Consider the following 21122-nt stretch of genomic DNA (forward strand, 5'->3'; position numbering starts at 1 on the left):
AGCTGAAAACTGAGGAAAGTAGCATGAATTTAGTACCCATTTCAAGGTACGCATTTGATCTATCAACCTTTTTATTTTTCTGAGTATATGGTTTTTGAAATGTGGATTAAACTTCTTAATTAGAACCTTGACCACTATGTGATACTCATTCCATATGTTAATCCTAACTCATGTGAGAGCTCAAAGGAAACAACATGCTTCAAATTGTTTTGTACTCAAAAATTTAGGACGGTTCCATTTTGAACATGGCAGTGTCTAAGTAACCATTCTGTAATCATACTGGTTCAATTTTGGAAGTATCTTAGTTACATAATGTATGTTCAATTCATTCTGCCAAAAAATAGAGTACAGTCATGTGGAGCTTCTCTTTGCTTGCTGATAACAGAAAACTGACACTAATGAGGTCCCTTGACAAGCAAATGCAGAACTAAAAGCATCCTAACTTCAAAAGGATTTTGAGTTTCAAATATTGAAGTGATGCAGCAGAGAGAAAGGGCTCACAGTTGTGGAATCCCATGAGTTAAGTCTATCTGCTTGAAGATTAAGAAATGTATCTGACCTTGTATCACAGATATATAAATGATGGAAAATCTGTTCAGAGGAGATTATTGTCCCAATTTCTGTACAGTTTCTAGAGGAATTTCCCACAGAGGACTGTGTGGCTGAAGTTTGATAAGACTTGGCATTGCTGGGAATCACGTGAATGATACGCATGACTGCCAGCATTAGATGGGAGTTTTTCCCACCCATTCATGACTGGTAACCACCGATAGGGAGAAATGCTGGTCATGCTTAACTAAGAACTTCTGGAAAGTTAGTGAAACTATGATAATATCCTAAAAATAAAGCCTTAAGAAGATTTAAAATATAATTAAAATAAAATACTCTAGAATAGGAAAAAAATATATAATTTCAGGATTGGGCATAATCACTGAACCATAGAATGGCTTGGGTTGGAAGGGACCTCAAGGATTAACAAACTCCAAACTCCCTGTCCACAGTCAGGACCACCAACCTCCACATTTAATACTAGGCCAGGCTGCCCAGGGCCCCATCCAACCTGGCGTTAATGTCTAAACTCATTAAAAGATGAAGGCCTCTGGTGTTACTGAGAGTTGGTGATGGTGCTGTGTATTCTTGACAGGAAGCTTTTTTTTTCACATTTTGCAGCTAGTTCTCTGATGCAGTGCTTGACTAGATTTGAGGGCCACTGCAGGATTGTTATTTTCAGTCATTTTATGTTACCATTTTTACAGATGTTCATTTTTCATTTCAAAAGAAAAATAAGAATCTTAAATCTTTGTGTTTGGAAGAAATTAAAAACATTTTCACTAATTTGAAAGTGCTTTTTACCAGTGCCTCTTTTTTAGTTTAGGAAATCTCAATAACAAATTATTCATTTTCCAGGAATGTATGTACTAAACAATATGAACAAAGATAACATATATCTAAATGAACAAAGAGCTTGAGTGTAGTGATAGATTTAACTCCCATATGATAATACATTTTCTTAAGCAAAAGTAAAAACACTAGGTGAAGAAAATTGAATAACACAAGGAATTCAAACTGATATGAAGAATTGTGCATTGTGATTTACTATACCTCTAAGCTGCAATGAAATTTGCTTCTCCTAACCTCTTCCAACTCTTCCCATTTCTATATAAATTCTAAGTTACTGTTCCAGATACTGGAATACATATGATGTCCTCCTAGAAGTGTCAATGAATTCATATGTCTGTTTAGACAACCCATATATAATACAGTGAGAACTTTTGCTTTGCATAGCTAATGCTGGCAAGCAGACACAAAGCCTGTGAACCTTGTGAAGACACAGACCTGAACACTAATGGGCTTCAGACCACTCTTCTTCCCTAGAACACACATCTGAATCTGGTAATCACAGAATCAAAGGATTGCAGTGGTTGAAAGGGACCCCAGGAGTTCAGCCCCCCAACAAGAGCAGAGTTTTCCAGCTCTGGGCAGGCAGCTTTGGAACTGGGCCATCAGAACCACACTCTGCAGCTTCTGATCCATTTGGTCCTCCAAAACACACCAGACATGAAGAATCACAGAATTGTAGGGGCTGGAAGGGACCTCAAGAGATCAAGTCCAAACCCCGTGTTAAAGCAACTGCTCTCGTGGCAAGAAGAGAGGGGAATCAGAACTATGTGCAAGTAAAGGAAACTCTTTCCTCTGACTTGGTATTTATCTCTTGCAAGACTCATTGCAAATCCTAGCTGGGATTCTTCTGCTTGCACAGGAGACAAGAGAGGCTTTAAGATTTTCATGCTGAACTATGAGTATGCAGTCTTTATAAGACACTGCATGGCATAACTACATAGTTTCCTCCTTGATCTGAAATACTTGTTTCATTAGTACGCTATTATTTCACAAACCAGAATACTATTATCCATAATCCTTGATACTAAAATTAAAAACAAATGAAAATCTAGATATGCCTATCCTTGAATAAGCTTTTAAAATGTGTTTTCGGTAAAATAGAGTTTTTTAGTAACAGCCTTCCAAGCATTTTCCAGCAAATCATTTAGATTTATGGTGAAATTTATTCTGACCACATTCATTAACAAAAATTCCTTTGTTAAAAGCCTTGTAAGATCATTATAAAACTTTTACTCTTTGGTATCAATTACTTGATAAAGCCGAATACATGCACATTATTTTCAGATGGGTTATCTTTCTTTCTTAGTGTTAAAAAAGGTATATGCATTGCAATAGTTCGCTTTTCTGACCTGTATTATTGTCTTGAATGGAGACCATAAAGATGTACTTTGGAAAATGAACTCATTGTTAATGTAAGAATAGGATGTATTTACTACATAGGGATACTAAAGTGTTATTTCTGTCTTCATAAGAAACACTCCTGAAGGCATTAAACCCTCATTATATTTTTATTTTCTATTCTGAGTGGAATCAGTCATAAACAGAAGGAATTAAAAGAATAGAGACATAGAAAAATAGTCTTGTTACATCTGTGATACTAGAAAGGAATTCATTTGCAAAGTCTGAACTGAATTGCAGCCTCCTCCTGTGCTGCTTGCTTTCAGCATCCTAGGTTATAAATCCTTGTTGCTAAAAGTTACAATCTAATAATCATGGTAATAACACTAGTAATAGCACCATAGGCTTCAAATGACGATGTGTTATCTTTGTGTTAAGTATTAAACAAACACAGTTGAAACGAAAAGATCAAGGGAAAAACAGATGCTATCCCCCCCCACCCCCCATTTCACATCAAGCAGTCACAATACGTTTAAGCAAATTTCCCATGTTCTCCTGAACTGGGGTTTGATTCTGAATTGAGAGAGCACACCAGCTACATCTGAATTAATCTTTGCTTGCCTGCTGCACTTTCCTCCATCTGGTGTTGTTTGATTGTCCATATTAAGCACCTCTGTTAGCACTCATAGAACAAGTGCCTAGACTTCTTCATGACATGTGAAAATGAGCATGCAGGGGAGGGAAGAGCAGGTTGTAATCTTCAGCATTTCTTCTAAAATGCAACAATATCAAAACAGCAGATCTGTCAAGGACTGAGATCTGGGCCAAATAACATAACTGTAATTTGGTCAGCTGTCCATCTCACACAGTATCTCACCCTTAACAGTTAAGAGTGGAAGATGATAAAACATCAGACATGCACATTCCAAATACTCAACTTGCATTCCTCATTCTAACACAATTAACATCCTTTGTAATTTGAAGGCATTGGTGTATCTTCTTCTTCCACACCATAAATTTCCAATATATTTTAAGCCTACTTTAAAATCTTACCAATTCTTATGGCAAAAAGCCATAAGTATATAATGTATTTTTAGTTAACATGAGTTAACATTTAGTTATCACATTTTCTCCCCGGTCATTTTTCTTCACAGGCTAAATGATCATATTTTCTTAGCTATTAATGGAGAAAACCTACACAATATTCTAATACTCCTTTATCATGATCTTTATAACTTTTTTTTTCTCTTATATTTTCCTTCAAAATCAGGAGTGAAAACAAAGAATTCAAGATACAGGTTTGACATGGATTCATACGATTTCCTTTTCCTCTCTCTCTCTCCTATCAGGTCTTAATATCTTTGATCTTTAATCTTTAATCTTCTTTTAATCAAAAACACTGAACTGATGTTTTTATGAAATAGTAGTATAACCCCAAAAGTTATTCCATGAGGGTCATACTTAGTTCAAGTACTAGAGAGAATGGTTTAATGTTTCTCTAGGGGAGATTCATGCTGGACATTAGGAAATACTACTTTTCTGAAAGAGTGGTCGGGTAGTAGAATTGGCTGCCCAGGGAGGTGGTGAAGTCAATGATCATGGAGGTGTACAAGGAATATTTAGACACTGTGTTGAGGGACTGAGGACGTGGTCTAGTGAGAACTATTGGTGATTGGTGGATGGTTGGATTGGATGATCTTGTAGGTATTTTCCAACCTTGATGATTCTATGATTCTATAATCCACGAGTGTATAAACAAATTTAGGATTTTTTTTTCTTTCCTTACTCCTCTCCAAACAATTTGAACTTCACAAGTTTCACATTTGCTTACTTTTCCAGTAGCCATAGTTCCTCTGAATGGCTGTCCTGTCTCTTGCAGAAGCAATACTGATTGCCTAAGTAGATCCATCCCAGTATAATTTGCAAGCTTGTTGATTATGCACCATGCTATATCATACAGACTGTTCACCAATACATTAAACAGAAGATTAAAGATACTCAGACCCTCATCCTTCTCTCCTAATGATTTTCAGTTTTAAAAGGTGTTTTATCATTCTTAAATATTTAGAAATATCAAGATATTTCGTCTTGTGGTTCTTTCCACAGCCTGCAGTAGAAGGCATATTAGAGAGTATAAGTTGTTTTAAGATTAGTACTCAATTGCAATTTTTTGTAATACAGTTGGATACTATAGAGAAGCATTTCTGTTCATGAAAGGTTTGGATATGGTTTGAATTTCTGATGAATACACTCTGAGAAATGCTGTGAAATGCAATATTTTAAATCCTATACTATGAGTGGACTGATAACCCATTTTCAATAATGTGCCTCTCAGTGCTTTAAAATGTGTTGTATCTGTTATACCTATTTATCTCTGGGAAGGAATATGGACTGAAGAAAAGTAAAGGTACATTGAACTAGGAACACTAGATCATTGAATTAAAACAATTGATGCATGTGCAAAATGAATTATGAAAATGAGAAAAAATATATTGATGGATGTGATATTTCCTTAAAATGTCCTTTTAATATAATTTAGCCTTTTAGTGCTCACCCATTTGTTCTGCAGTATAAAAGGGTCTTCTAACATTGGACTAAATGTACTGATAGCTACTTGATATTCAGCTGACCTTGCACCTGCAGCATCAAATTTTGGCACAAATACATTCGCTTTCTTTTTGCTTACTGCCCTAATACATTTTAATTTTCCATTAGCCAGCGTCTTATTAGGTTTCAACCATTTAAATCACTTTATTTTCTCAAAAAAGGGAATAGAATAGAATAGAATAGAATAGAATAGAATAGAATAGAATAGAATAGAATAGAATAGAATAGAATAGATACTCTAATGTTACTGTGTCTTATTCAAAAAACATGAATTTCAAGTGCGTGGTCAGATAAGATCTTATGTAATAGCATTTGAAGTGGAAAAATGGATATATTTTTCCTGATATGTCTTAGCATTATATTTGACTCTCATATAACTTCTTCACAGTGGCAGTTCACAGTCTGACTAGCCCCAGGTATTACTTCCACCTCTTGTCTTGCAGCTGGTTTAAACTGAGATTCTTACTGTTCTGTAAATGGTGGGAAACTTCCATACTTTCACACATTGCTGCATTTTTGTTTTATTCTGTTTCTTCTGTGCTTTGAAAATATATTCCTGGGGACTCTCAAGTCTTCCTTGAAGCTTCTGTTATCCTGGCACATCTGGGCAGAGAATTGCTGAGTCCCTTGAGCACCAGCAGGTGCCCTGAATGCTCCCCTCTGTTCTTAAAATCTACTTTTCATCTTTATTCCCTCTGGTTCTCACCTCTTTTTAATTTTCTCCTTTAGTTTCTTCACAAATTCGGTACTTCTTCCCAAACCTCTTCCCTCTGCCTCTTGCATCTCCAACCTGAAGCTCCTGGCTTCAGGACAAATGCAGACCTCTTATTTCCCTTGTGAATTGCAGCAAGGCCAGCACTGTGTGTTAGTTGCCAACAGAATATATGAACAAATCTACATTCTTCTAGTATGCTCTCCCAACAAAAGTGAAGCTGAAAGGCAACCTGAACCTGAACAATAGAGTGGATGTGCATCATTTTTCTTAAAAGCCCAAGTTATACTTTCTGACCAGCTAGAGATCCTTTTGGAAACCACACTGCATTCATTACCTGTAACTTGTTCACCAGAGTTAAAGCTTACATGCTTCAGTACTGTATGTTCACTTTCAAGCAGAGACAGTTTGATCATCCAGAAAAAAACAATGCCAAAATTCTGTCAGGAGTCGGGAAGTTCAGCCTTTTGTTTCCAAATGAGGAACTTAGGTTGTATTTCACTGAAGTGTTCATTTTCAAGCTTTATCTTCATATTCTCTTTAGAAATTTGAAAAAAAATAATTGAATACTTTGTAAAGGAAATGCTGATATCTAAAAAAGACACATTCTTTCTTTTTTTTTTTTTTTTTTTTTTTGTGGAAAAAATGTTTATTGCTTTGCAGCAACATTTCTTAAATATAGAGCTTATTTTCACATCAAACATTCCTGTCCCATTTCTGAATTCTATTAACTAATTTTTTCTTACTCATTAACACTTTCATATAACTTATATTTCAGTTTTTTTTAATTCCCTCTGTAACATTTACAACTTGCTTTAAAGCAAATTTTAGAAACTACTACATTTGCTGCCAGTCCACAAATCAAGGTTAAAACTAAACATACTCAAAAGTATTTCAAGCTTTCTGTGAGTTGTGCTGTGACTACAGTTGACAGGGAATTGAATTATAGGAACATGGCAAGTTTAGTAAATGTTCACTGTCTACAGCAACATGGGCAGCTTTACTGTTCTTCACTGAGAAACAACCGTAGCAGAACAGCCCTTAAAGGAGGAACAGCAGTACCAAAAGTTGAATGTAGTGCAGGTAGAGACTCTCCCCACATGGGGTGCAGTCCCTCCACATCTGAGTAGGGTGAGTAACTGCAGAGACCTGTGAACATAATGTGATTCAGGTCCACTTCAGGGGTTCCAGCTGGGGGAGGAGGATGAAGTGCAACCAGAGACAAACCAAGAAAAGGAGACAGGAATTAAGGTCTGAGGTCTATCCCAGTGACACAAAGGACACAAAAACCCAAAGCTGTTACAGACAAGAGGGAGTAAGCAGCAGCCCGTGGTGCATCTGGGATTTATTTAAGAAACAAAATATTCTATTTGATGACTATATCATCACTTGCTTCCACTGCAGATCTGCATTTGCAAGCTCCTTACTCCCGTCTCCACCAGGAAAGCTGCTGCTGGTTGAGGAAGGTTGGGCAGAAAGTCACGTCAATTTCTGCTGCTTAGTTGTCTTCCCTCTCTGTTAAATTTAACTAATCTATGCATAGTTGGTTTGATCTCACATCTCTTCATTAATTAGAGGATTCAGGACCTACCAATTCAGTTTAGTTAATAGAATTTTGAACACATGATTACTTGTTGCAACTAATAGTCTTCTGTTCAAGAGTTCATAAACCCAATTTCAGACAAACACCTGCAACTACTTATCTGCTGACTGTAAGCAACAGCAATTAAAAACAGACTTTTCACCTACAAAAACAGTGTAGCTCAGAACAGGAGCAAAGGACTAAACCTAAGAATAAATGACATTCATGACCAATGCCAGAACTCCAAGTTGCGGCTGGTCAAGGCAATTCAGGCCTATTAGTGTACTCATTGCCTAGACAAGTATGGAGATGAAGCCATTTATCAGAAAGATCTGCATCCATGAGTTGCCTGAAAATCCTTCTGAAGCTCTTCAAGCAACCAACTCAGAATGATGCTGATAGGCTAAAATATTCTGTTCCATTTTATCATTGCTTTTGTTTTGGTTCTCTTATGCAAATTCCTTAGATTTTCAACACCAGTCATGAAATCTAAAAGGAAGCATGAATCTACATATACTCTAGTGTACCTGAATCTGGGCGCTGACACCACTAACTTCTTGTGTTTTCCGTTTGGAGTATATTCAAAGTATGTTATAATAAGGGATTCCAAAGCACAATCAGTTATGCTAGTCAAGAGGGCTTTAGACAGCCTGGATCATTCATTAGTAAAAACAGCTGATCTTGCATGATCCATCTTATCCTAAGTTTGTTTTTATCTGATCAGTAGCAGTTCATCTATAGTTGCACTGAGCTGGGAATAGCGGTAATCTCTGCATGTTTAGAAATAATACTACTAATAATTTTCTTTCCAAAATATTCTCTTCTCTAGATTAAGCCGATACTAAATCTCTTAATCTAGTAAACAAAGACAAGATGCTCACTGGAACTAATGTACAATAGTTCCAGTAAGAACTGTAGATCATCAGAGAAACATTACTGTGAAAATACAGTCCATATGTGTCTGCGAGACTGACAACTGTCACTATCATACAGCTACCCATACACTCTCAGCATAATTTTTGTTGTATTAGTCTATCTCCAACAGGGGATAAACTTGTATTTTATGTTTTTCTAAGAGAAAATAAAACAAAGCATTAACGTCTCTTAAAAAGAAACATTTCTTTTCAAAGATGAATGAAGTCAGGAGAGGGCTATGATTTGAGCTTTACCAGACAGCTGACTGAATTATTTCTGTATGATACATGGTGTATGTACAGAATATGATTCAGGAAGTGAAGCCTCAGGGTGACAGATAATTTATGCCATTTGACTTATCATCACCTGGGAGAGAAAGTGTGATTGTCACCTGGCTGACCAGTAAACAAATCTCTTATTGCTGACCTAAAAAGTAGGTGCCTGCTCATGCTTTCCAGACAGGAGCTACACCACTTTTTCAGCATGCCAAGAAGCTTGTGTCCTGATGCCTAAGGAAGTGTGCACACAGGGTCTTGGCTCTATATGAGTCTGCTGTAGCTTTGCAGGCAAGCAAGTTTGTCATTGCACAACTGTATTACAGTACTGTCTTCAACATCTTTGTTTTTTGGATAGGAAAAGGTTACAGCAGATCTTAGGGAAAGAGAAGGAAAAAAAAAAAAGAGCTGTGTGGGAGCACAAATGAGCACTTTTCTTATTATATATATATATATATATATAAATATATATATATATATATATACATATATATATATATATATATTTAAGATAAAGTGAGAAAACAGAATGTGTCTTGTCCTGCTTTTCTGAAGGATTTTGCTATGTCACTTAGAATATTAAAAGGTCATTTCTCTTTCCCACCACAGAGCTTTCATCATGAATCAACTTTTTTTCTTCTTGTGAAGAAAGCACTTTTGTGTGTTGAAATGGTAAGGAAATTATAGTTTTGTCATTTTTCTGTGTTAAAATGAAAGCACTGCATGACTGCCACTGACCTAAGCAGACATGTTTTTGCAATTTAGCTCAGTTGTTTTTACTTCTTTAAGAAATACTTTAAGAAATCAGCTGGCCAAAAAAATTCTTGTGCATGGAGACAAAAGAGCTCCATTCTAGGACTACACATGGAAAAGTAATAGCTGGTAAGAAGACATCCTCTAGTTTCTCTCTCTTACAGTTAATACTTGAGTATACATATTGACATATTTACTTTTAGTGTAAATTAATGGTAGAGATCTCTGCCAAGACAAGAAAGAGGTGACGCGTATGTAGGTGTTAGTAAAAGACATATCTAAGAAGAGAAATGAAACAGTGGTGGAATTATCATAATGAAAGTCGTTAAGCAATGGAACAAACTGACCAGATAGCTGTTGGAATCTTTGTCTTTGGAGTGTTTCAAGACCCAACAGGATTAGGCTCAAAACAATTTACCTTAAGAAGTAAATCTGCTTTGTGCTGGGGGTTGGACTGAATGACCTCTGCATGTCACTTGTAACCTAAACTTTTCTGTGATTCTCTGAATCAGCATGAACCAAAAAGTGACTTTCTGCAGAAATGAAGTCTACTGTAGGAGACTCTCTAGCTGCTTGTTTTTTTCTCACTAGCTTTGAATGTGGGTCCATATTTATGATAACTCAGGAAAACACACCTTCATTTGCACACTAAATCAACCTTGCTTATATGTTATAATTACTTCTGGCTTATTCTGGGGACTCACACTTCGGATGTGTGAGATTCATAGGTGTCAGGGAAGATAGCTGTTTCTTGTTAGTCCTCAAATCTCTATTTTCCTTCAACTCCTTTTCTGTGACATTTTCAGCTGCAGAATTCGAATCACTCCCTAAGCTGTTCTCTGTTTTCCTACGAGTTCTTAATTTTTTTCATTGCTGGGGCTCACTGTTCTCTGCACAGTACATTTTCCACACACGACAAGAAAAAGCATGAAAATACACAACAAGGATTAAATTAGTTTTGAAGGAATAGATCCTATTTCAGCCAGGAATTTCCTGGGTAAACAGTAATGTCAGTCCTCATATGTAGCAATGCCCAAACTCTTGCTTGTTCATTTTTCAAGTAGTTACTTTTTTCCTGTGAGACTCTGGATGTTTTTTTCCTCCACAGTTTACATCTCTATACATTCACTCTCCATCAGTCTATGCAATTCTTGAAAATATCCACTTTCTATATCTCATTAGGCTAAACAGAGAATTCAGGGGAAAGCTCTCAATTCTGACAGTATGGATGATGTTTTCTCCAACTATTGGACTCAAATTATAATCTGTTAGAATCACAAGCTCAGTGTCATGTAGTGTTTTCTTAATGGAGGTTACATTTTTTCACTGGTTTCCCACTCTTAGAAACTCTACCAAAATCTTTCTGGATTGTACAATTATATGACAGCTTCACCACCGACCTCTTTTTAAACTGTACAGGTTGCACACCCTGGTGGTCTTCTCCTCAAATCTGCTCCTTTTGTGGGAATCAATACCAATGTTCTTTTGTGAGTGACTGCTGAGTGAAATCACTCCAAAAGCTCTTAACAGCACACATTCATAAGAAGACATTTCACAGGCTTGCAAAGCCTACTTTTCTATTGGAAATTTTAACTTTTTTAGCTCTCAATTTTCAGTTTCATTTCACAGCTGATACAGACTTTCTCATTGAAAACTCAGATGCTCCAAAAATGCTGCACCTTAGCTCCCACACGTGGACTTTTATCCTTCACTGGGCTGATGTTGCTTTGTGGAATAAATAGGGGCATCATTCATATCTGCTCACCTTCATTAGCAATTAGCGGTGTCATAGCCCAGAGCACGCTGCTTCTGTTGTGAGAGTTTAGCCAACTGCATTCATGCCCAGCTCACTGACAGGAACTGAACCAAGGAAATAGATAACATGACTAAGCAGAGAGCACTCTTTTTGACTTGTGTTTTTTTTTTCCTATGCAATGTTTAGTAATGGTGAGTTCAGAGTCCTATATGTACTAATCTGTAGAATCAGAGAATCACAAAATCACCAAGGTTGGAAAAGACCTCCAAGATCATCCAGTCCAACCACCCACCCATCACCAATATTTCCCAGTAAGCCATGTCTCTCAGCAGCCCATTCCAGTACCTAATCGCTCTCTTGGAGTAGAGGTATTTCCTAACTTCCAACCTGAAGGTCCCCTGGCACAACTTGAAGCCACGAGTGTTAAGAGGCTCTAGATCCCAGAACTAGTAAGACTGACTGCATTTAGCATGAAGAGTCAAGAATAACTATTCTAAGTTACCTCAGACATAAAAAAGAAAAAGGAGATTGCAACTGTAACATGCTAAGTCTTTCCTCTGTCAGAGAGATGAGCTTTTAAAGGCCTTGAAGACAAAAACGACACTCACATGAGCTGCAAAGTAAATACGAGCATGCTATGCTGTTCTGTAGTTTGACTATATGAAAACTAGCCTTTTATGCTAGTCATTATTTGTATATTTGACCCTATGTCCCAGTTGTTTTGACTCTTTTACTGTCTGTAAGTTTTAATTCTTGTGCACCCACTGGAAAATTCAGTAGTTATATAAGACATTCAAAAAGCTGCTGTTTGAACTCTTCTTGACTGTCTTATTTTATCTGTTTGTAACTGGTAATTATGAGTTCGTGCTGAACTACAATTTCAGTTTCTGCAGTAGTGCTGTTAAAAAGTTGTTTGGTTTTAGTCTGTCTTATTCTTATCCCATAATGCATTTCAAGGTTTGAGTATAACACTGAAATATTCATTAAGTTCCAAACCAGCCACAATTATTTGTACTGTGTTATAATAATGACAGCTGCCCTGAATGAAAGAGGGGGAAAGAGGAGTAATGGGTGAGAATGAGCTAAGTGGAAAATAACAACAAAAAAAAAAAAAAAAAAGAGAGAGAGAGAGAGAAATGTAGGGTATTACAACAAATATCTGGAATGAAGAATGGTAAGACCAGTGAGAAGAAATATGAAGATTATCATTAAAATAGAGTCCACCAAATTGACTAGCAAAACATCAGTTTTTATCCAGTCTTATATCCAAACACTTGACGTGCTGTGGCTCATGAAAGACTAACAAGCCAATGTGGCATTTAAGTTTCAGAGAGTACAAAATAAATGAGGTCAAACACAGGATAATAAAATGGAAAAGTTGTTGCTGAGAAACTGCTTTTAGATAATTAGAAGTATTATAGAGACTACAGATCAGAGAGTACTGCTCAGTTTTAAAAAATGGTGGAAACAGTACTTTTGTGCTATGTTTTTGTTGGTAACCATCCCAAAATGGATGACTTTGAAAATCAGGCTTCAATGAGATTATCTGTTATACTGTCTGTATCAAAAAATCAATCAGCTGTATCTGATAAGATCTGTCTTTCATCCCAATCTGTACAACAATATTAATTTTGTTTCAGTTACTTTATTTAACTTATGGAGAAAGAGCTGATCACTGTTATTTCTTAAACTGCTCAACTGGAGCAAGAAAAGAGCATCTTGTGATGATTCCAAATAAAATGGGAGGCAGATCCCAGCTTGTAGGCACATGTCTGTTCAGAACCTTCCTTCATATTTAGATTAATGGATTGTAATGGTGTTATTATGCAATTTTACAATGCAAAATTATGCATACCTTAATAAAATGTTAACATGTTTATACAGCCTATAACCTAGAGACTTAGATTATCTGTCAGAATTCTGAAACAATTGCTATGAAAAATTACTGATCTGCTTGTAAGGCATGTGGGGAGGTATGTTTTTGAATTGCTTGCTCTAGAAATGATGATGAACAGCAAAGCATTCTGAATTTCCATCTTGTCTTGTTCCCCATCCAGTGATGTAATGTTCTTCTCCAGCAGGGTATGAATATCAGAGAATAGAATAGCTTTTGTGATTCTGATTTGAAGACTAGTTTCAAAATATTGCCATTTCTGCTACAGAGGACAGCATTGCAACATCTACCTTCTAGCTGGCAGTGTGGCAGGACTCACAACTATGTTCTTCCTAAGCAGCATGTGGGAGAACCAGCCATCATAAGAAGAGCTCCACTTTAAACGATTGCACACCAATAACAATCAGCTGGAAAATACCATAGAATAAGGAAATGTCATGAATTCCATCTCCTCTGTTGCCTTGGTGAGTAACACATAAAGGTCTTGACCACTGTGCCATGTCCTCTTTTCCTTGAAATAGATCCCTACATCTTGAAGTAAGCAGGGAGCAGTCCTTTGTTTTACAGATAATCTGTTGGAAGATGAGAAGTTACATTAGTCCTGGCCCCTCTTCCCTACCCTCTCTAGATTTCAGTAGATCATATATGAGAGAGAAACTGTTTTCCTTCCTCCTTTTCATTTCACTCTCATATTTCTGCCTAGGTTTTACTTGTATGTGTGTTGCATGAAGGAGGTTCAGGGTTGTTTTCCATTTCTGTTGGCACTAGTCCACCATGATGTCTGAACTGTTCACAGTCCAAAGAAAAAAGGAACTTCTCCTGTTATGCATCTAGGAAGCCCTCTGTAAAAAGAAAGGACTCCCTTGCAGTCATTTCAATAAGGACAGCATATAAAAACTGTTCATAGAATAAAATACTGCCCTGGAAACACTTGAGACCGGGTTCTCATCTCATATAATTACTGAACATTAGCTTAGAAGACCAGTTCTTAAGCTGAGAAATACTGAATATTTCTGCAAAATGGGACAATTTTAACAATACTAGTTATCATTATGCTACACGGGGGAAGGAAATTGATCTAGGTACCCTAAAACCTGCTCTAAAAACAAAAATAATTTATAAAAAGCATAGACCTTTAGATTAAACATTAATTGGTCCACTATGCTAGCTACATTTTCATCTATATGTATCTGTTAGTGCTGACACAATTCTGGACATGCTCAGGAGCAGAGATGTACAGAATTGGGAACCATTAAAAGAAAAACGAGCACAAGCACTAGCAGAATTTGTCTATTTTCCATAGGATAAAGCAAATAGGGAGAATTTGTACAATTGCAATTGCTAACTATGCCACAATTTATTGCATTTTTTCCAAGCTGTTTGCATGGGTTTAAATCTCATGCTGTATCTATGTGAGATGAGGACCTTTAGATACTGATACTTACAAATGTTTCTATAATGAATCATTTTTAAAAAGGAGTTTAGTGTAAGATCTGTAGTATGAGACACTGGACTACAGCTTCTGAGATTTTTGCAGATCTTTCAACATGCTCAGCACGTTTCTTAGTTTGTTCTGAAAGGTGAATTACTGCATGAGAATCTTCCATGAAACAAAAAGACTATCTGTTTCCATGGAAAAATCATAGTTTCTTTTCCAGTAATCAGTTTGCATCTTTGTACACATGACACAAACAATCTGTTTAAAGGCATAAGAAGGAAAGCATGTCGGCCATAATAAAATTGGAGGGCAATAAAACTACAGCAGATTGGTTACATAAGATATAGAGGAAAAGGTACAAAGGCTTAACATTTCAAAAAAGTCTTAAGAGGAATTGTTAGTTTTGTTTCTTTTAGTAAACTGTGGTTCTCAGATAAAGTCCAAAATGGTGACAAAGAATTGAAGATCTCTTTGTGTAGTTGGACCATTTGAATTTGTGGATACTTTGAAACTTCAGAGCAATCATAATAAAAAATCTAAGAGAACTTCCTGCATTATCTGTGAAAGTTAACAAGCTAACACAGTTTATTTTCAAGTAGAATGTTCCTTTAGGCACTTCTTCGTTTACCTTAAGTGCTTTAGCTGTCTTTCAAGATTAATAAATTTTGAAAGCATAAAAAACAGTGAAAGTTACAGTCACTTAACCCTCTTAAAACTTTAAATCATCTGACAAGCCAAACAGAACCAATAGGTACTTGCCATTATCTTCTTATATTAAACATCTGAGAAATCAAAATGATGGCTCTAGGTTACAGGTGGTCTATGAGAGATTGTTTCTGTAATTTGATTCTGTAGTGGACATGCTAAGTCATGGCGTGCAGCAGTGATTGAGCACCTGGTAGGAAGGTAGGGCCAACCCAAGGGAGCTCAGCTGCATGGAATTCACCTGGGTAACTGGAAGGGGTGGAGCCAGAAGACCTCATTTAAGGGCTGGCATCGGAGGTGAGACTTTCTAGCTGAAGCTCCTTGCTACCTGAGGCCTTCTGAGGGTAAGCAGTTTTGGGTTTTTTTTTCTTCTTTTTTGTTTCTGCACTCCCCAGCTACTGCATTTGGACTTGTTCTCATTAGCCTCAGCCAAAGACTTTGCTGCCTTGCAATTATTGCTGTACTTTCCATTGTGTTATTGTGTTACAATTTCAGTCACAGAAAAAGCCAATTGTGCTTGGTGCTGTTGGCCAGAATCTGCAGTTTACTATTACAATGTGAAAGACTGATCAGAAAAAAAAAAACAAAAAACATGGTGCAAGAATATAGACTGCACTGGCGCAGCCTTGATGCCTACAGCTGGAGATAATACAGGCAGCCTGTTGCAGCTTCTGCAGCCAACAGGCTAATTTCAGGCTAAATTTACTGCAAAGTTGGTTCAGGTCTGGTTTTTGAAGACCACCTGCCTTGTGGTTATGAGAGAAAGCACATGTTCAAGCCATTGTCCTGTATTTTAAATTATATTGTAGTACATGTAGGTGGTGGCTGAGGTGAAGCTTCTATTTTAGAGAACTTGATTAAGAGATCTTTTAAAAATATGTTACTGTCTGTTGCAAAAGAGAGTCTGTGAGGATGGGAAACCAAGCTGGAGCCTTAGCCAGACTGCTGATATACAGTCACACAAACTGCAATCAGTTTTTCCCTCAGGCTTTTATAGGTACAATTGCTTTCTTAATTGCCACACATTTGTGGTTGTGTATGTAAATAAGAAAACATGGGAGGGACCTGCTGAAGTTAAAGAGGCAACACTGTTTTATTTATGATTAAATTCTATGTTGTGAAGGGTTACAGACACAAGAGTTGGAGGGGATCTCAAGGGATCTTCTAGTCCTCACTGTTTGATAACTAAAGTTAGCCTTCACAAACAGCATTTCCCTAAGCTGCTCACAAAGGAGATCTGTCCTCCACCAATGACAAAGCTGTCCCCGTGCCACCTATCCCAGTTTCTTCATTATCATGATCAACACCAGATTTTTCATAAGACCCTATCCTGAATATTCCTTGATGCAGTTTAATTGATTAGCTGTTTCCCAGTCTGTATTTATGCAATTAATAATTTCTACCTCAAAAGCCTAGTTCATATTCACTGGTACCTCGTTGTCCTTAGCATTTGGTAGCTGATGAATTTGGGTCAAAATATTATAAGTGTTCCCAATTTCCTTGATGCTGAGAACTTATGTTGCACTGCTACAATTTACACAAGCGTTACTTCAAGTAACATGTGCTGCCCTCATCTTCCCGTAACTATGCTTTTACAGTTGAAAAGGCTTCTATTTGATTTTTGCAGCTGCAGAAATAAGACCGAGCTGCATGAGTAAGGAAGTGGAACAGAGGAAATAATTTCAGGCCTGTTAGAAAGCATCAAAACACTGAAAGCAGGAGAACATTCCATAAAAATGTAGGGTTTTTTTGTGTATTTCATCATATGACAGTTGTATTTCCATCTTATCACTCAATTTAAGTCTCTGTGTAGTTAATATACAGTTTCTTGTCATGTGGGCAGGCATGATGGAACTGCTGGAACTCTGTTTTATAAATAGAATCATAGAATGCCTTGGGTTAGGAAAAACTCAAGGATCAAAAAGTTCCAACCCCCTGCTGTAGGCAGTATTGCCAACCACTATATCATGTACTAGACCAGGTTGCCCAGGGCCTCATCCAACCTGGCCTTGTGTGGCCCAAGAACAGGACATCAAGAACTTCTCTAGGCAATGTGTTCCAGCACCTCACCTCTCTCTCTGTGCAAAACTTCTCCCTGAGATCTAATCTAAACTTCTCCTTTGGTTTAAATAACTTTTCTTTGTCCTGTTACTGTCTGCCAATGTAAAAGTTGACTTGGTAATATTTGTAGGGTAGTGCAGGACCATTACCAGCCTGGTAAAAGGTGATGCAGTTCACCCATGCCCAAAAACTGCTTTAGGCAACCACTTCACAATTCTTCTTAGATCAATTGGAAGCTTTTAGTGCAACACCCTAGCAGAACGGACTGTATTGATGTAATAGATTTTTGCCTACCATGGATCCCCAGGTACACATAGCTATGAAATGTAGTGTGTAACACTGAAGATTTCTGTTTCCTTATACTTTGGTGGATAAGTGTATGTGTATACATAAAAGTAATATACATATTCCACAGTGGGAATAGATTTCATATATGACAATCAATTTCTCATAATTTTTTCTCCAGATACAAAACAGTTGGCCTCTTTTCCTTTAAAATTCTCAAGAAGTTTAAAATTACGGACTTAAATTCTCCCATTTCTTATAAAGTCAGCATTATTTGAAAATGCAAGATGTACTTTAAAAAAAAAAAAAAAAAGACAGGGTCAAAAGAGGTCTTAAAAACCTGGCCTCTTTTTTAGTTATCATATACCATGCATTGGTATGGTAATACATCTTGTATGGAGGGATTCAGATAAATGGCTTCAATCATGTCAGTCTAGAAGTGCTGGAAGACTTTGAGAAATGAATAATTCAGCATTTTTTTTTTTGTTGATAGTACAGTTATTAATGGTCCTCATTTTTAAATGTGGACATTTTTTCTGACATTTGACACAAGACGAGCCAAAGAATTTCTTCTGTTATATATCTCAAAAATAAGAAACATTTGGAAAATAGTATTTTTCAGTTTTTCTGCAGCTCTTTATGGAAGTACTTATTTTCATGTCTGTTTTACATCTGGAAAGGAGGCATGCAGAGGGTATTGCTGCTTAACAGAAAAGGTAGTCTATCTGTCATTTTGGGTTCTTAACTCCGAAAACCCACACCTCTTACTCTGAAGGTAATAAGTGAATAGATGCTTTTTTTTTTCCTTTTCTTTTTTTTTTTTTTTCTTTCTCTGTCAGTACATAGATTCAGCAAGTCCTGGCAGTACTGCATTATTTAGCACCTAAAATCATCAGGAGCACTCCAACAACTTCATCTGGTTCACCCCATTCCTGTTCTTGCTTTCCTTTATATCCAGCACTTGTAGGGTGAAGAACAGTCTACACCCATCCATGCAGCTTTTTCAAAGAGTATGTTTGTTAGAAAACTTGCCTGGCTTGTGACATGTGATCTCATAAACTACATGGAACTATTTGGAAGTTAGGATTTGATTCTGCATCCACTGCTTCTTAGGGCAGTCTGTGTTATGCACCACACTACAACTTCCCTTCAGGTAGTTTTAGGGAGTAATAAGGTATTATTTTGCTGTAATGAGGTATTGTTTTTCTCCTTAAACAAAAACAGCATCATACCAGACAGCTCAGAAAATAACTGCCCTGGTTTCAGCTGGGAAAACATGCAATAGCTTTTGCGGACAGTATCATTGTAGCGGGAACACTCAGATGTCAAGAGCAGTTTCTGGTGACAGAACAGCAGCTATGAATGTAGTCTGCCAATTTGGTAATTGCTTGTGGGAGGTTTTTGAAATTATAGTGAATTTACAAATACTGTAGTCCTAAAGGGTATGTGTTACCTCTCTCAGCCCAACTCAAGACAAGATGATGATGCAAGGAAAAGGTAGTATGTAATTTCTTCATTCAAGGCATATAGAAGTCTTGGATTTCATTGTTAAAAGCAAACTGAGAAGAACAAACATTAAATTTTCTGTTAGCTTTTAATGAACTTCAAGTTATTCAAGTATTTGGCGACTCTTAATTTTTGAGAGTTAAGATAATCTGTTTCAAGGCCAGCAACTTATTTTATAGTACTGAACTGATACAGATCCCTCACCTCATTACCAGCAAATCAGTTTTCTTCTAAACAGTGTGTGTGTATGTGTATGCTGTCTATTTATAGTTGCCTAATTCGGGTTTCTACCCTGAAGGAGCTGTCTACATGATAAACAATCTGAAGTTATCACTAACACCCTGGCTGTCTTGGCTTTAAAGTGATATTGCTGAGCTCAAGCACAAGCAATGTCAGCAGTCAGTATGGTAGATATGACTTTCTCTGTGGAAGTTAATCACTGAGTAGCTTACTGACAGCAGGTGGTTAATTTTCCATTAAAGAATCTCCATGTGAAATAACCTTTACTTTCAATTTTATTTTATTTTTTTATGGTAAAAGGGATTGACTTAACTGACTTAGTCATCTCTTAACCAGGCTTATCAGAGGACAAAAGCTTATAGAGAAAAAGTGACATGGCTTAAAAATGCCCAACAACCAACCAAAGAAATCCAAACAATAATTAATTCTTACGCAAATGAGTCTCCTGATTATTTCCTATTAATTACATGGTCACAAAGATTGTTGCTGGGGAGTCCACAGAAGAGTCCCTACCAGCAGATGGGGAGGGCAGGACAGTATTACATCACTCTTTGTTTTGGTGCCTTTAAATAACCCTGGCATTTCTTTATGTTAAGTTCAGTTTAGCTGGCTAATGATGTATAAAAAAAATTATATTATTTCACAGGAAAATAACTTCAGAAATGGGAGTGTTCTTATTAAATAATTTGTTTGCACTGTCATAATATGTAGGAAAAGGAATCATCTTGATGTTTTCCTTGCAAAAGTCAGCAAAAAGGTAACTCAGCATTCAGTTTGACAAAGAGCTCCATGTAGACCATGTAATAAGACCTAGTTTGGTTTTCTTTGCTGGACATGGTTTTGTGTCTTCTAATAATAACTTGAGATCAAACTGTTTGTGTAGGGCTGCAAGAGACTGAGGCCATAACTCAGAAATCCAAGACCCTTGCCAAGCAGACAATTTTTACTCCCTGTTTAAGAGCTATCATATATCTGAGTTCTATAACTCTCTGCTGTGAAGTCTATGATCTTTCAACAATGCTTGTCAAGTATGAAATCTCCATATCAATTTAATGGCTGGAGCTTAGCAGTTCTGTTTTAGTGGCAATGCTTAAAGCAGTTTGTGGTGATTAATGCTTTTAAGGAAAAACAGAACCACTTTTACAGACACAAAAAGAGGCAGATGTTAATAACTGTATCCAAGGGCTCTTAAAGCTTCTTGATATAAGTGAGATCAAGTAACACAATCTGTGCCATTTGTTCTTTTTCTTTCTTACAGGGTCAAATTTTAAAATAGTTCAAATAAGGTATCTACTATTATTGCTGATGGCAAAGCACACTAGTATTTGAAGACTTCCAGCTGGCTATGCTGTGTGTGAAAATGCAGACTTGCAGATTCTAATAGGAATGGAATTTGCTTACTAATGATTTAGCTCTTATTTGCTACTGCTAGTAGATGAACGACTAAAAAAACATGATTCATGAAACTCCAGGTGCTGAAATGTGTTTATATTAGCAGCTTTGCCTAATTAGTTTCATTTAAAATTTCTCTATGTGTGAGAGAGAATTAGGGAATACTAAAGTAGTGTTTTATTAACATTCTTTGTTTTACTAACCCTCAGATTAGTTATTTCAAACATGAGTTGGTTGTTTTACTTTATTTAGCATAACACAA

The sequence above is a fragment of the Coturnix japonica genome, chromosome 2 (assembly GCF_001577835.2).
Source record: "Coturnix japonica isolate 7356 chromosome 2, Coturnix japonica 2.1, whole genome shotgun sequence".
Taxonomy (NCBI): Eukaryota; Metazoa; Chordata; class Aves; order Galliformes; family Phasianidae; genus Coturnix; species Coturnix japonica.